The following is a 1,023-nucleotide window of genomic DNA, read 5'->3' on the forward strand; positions in this document are numbered from 1 at the left end:
CGATAAAACCTCCCTCTGTTCCAGAATCCTGGTGTTTTATGGTTTTATTCCTTCAATAAATCATTTTATTTAACAGTGGTGGTTTTTGTACTGACTTCAGTCTTTGAATACGTATTTTCTTACAGTTTGATCCACTTTTTTCAACCACAAGACAGTTTCTTTAAACAAAGACAGGTTAGCTACAYAGTTAGTCAGCATTAAAGCAGGTTTTGACAGAACACTAATTTAAAAAATAACTTTATTTTGCTGAAAGCTCATCAGCTCGTTGTGTAAAAGTCCTGCCTGAAACCTTCAGCCCTCCTCTTCCTCACAGGTCTCCTTTACACTTTGTCTCACAATTTATTATTCATGTACGCTCCTCTCTGGCAAGATGAGGAAAGAAATGCTGCAAATTTCAAGCGGAGGAAAGCCAGTGTGTTTTTTTTCTTTTCTTTTTTAATCACTTGTTAGGTGGAGACGTTCCCAGTGAGGAAGTGAACTTTTAAAATATTCATCTCCGAATGAAACAAAATGATCAAACAGCAYGAAGGGAAAGAGGAGTTCGAGATGAGGCTTCATGCATTTTTAATTAATCTGGCGCAGCGTCTGTCTAACTTTCGGGGCTAACCGTGCTAGCACACAGCTGCTGTACCGTCAGATCCTGCCAGGTGGAACCGAAGCTRCGTGAGTTTTAGTCCAACATGGAGATAAATCGACCTGACAGTCGTCACAAAGGGCAAGAGGATCCAAGACAAACCAAATCTCACGTCCAGGATCAGGAGGTGGTCAGCACAGGGGTGGGCAGTCCTGGTCCTGGAGGGCCGCAGTCCTACATGTTTTACATGTTTTCTGCTCCAACACCTGATTCAGTCACTGAACTACCTCTTCCAAGTACTGCTGTACGGAGGACCAAAACTGACATAATTAGAAATAAAAGCAGAAACATATAAATGAACCACTAAATAAATAAATACGTTTAAAATGCACCAAATAAATTAAAAAAGAACTTAACCTCAAGTTTTATCATTTAATTCACCTTCATAT

Source organism: Austrofundulus limnaeus, unplaced genomic scaffold (assembly GCF_001266775.1).
Source record: "Austrofundulus limnaeus strain Quisiro unplaced genomic scaffold, Austrofundulus_limnaeus-1.0 Scaffold9, whole genome shotgun sequence".
Taxonomy (NCBI): Eukaryota; Metazoa; Chordata; class Actinopteri; order Cyprinodontiformes; family Rivulidae; genus Austrofundulus; species Austrofundulus limnaeus.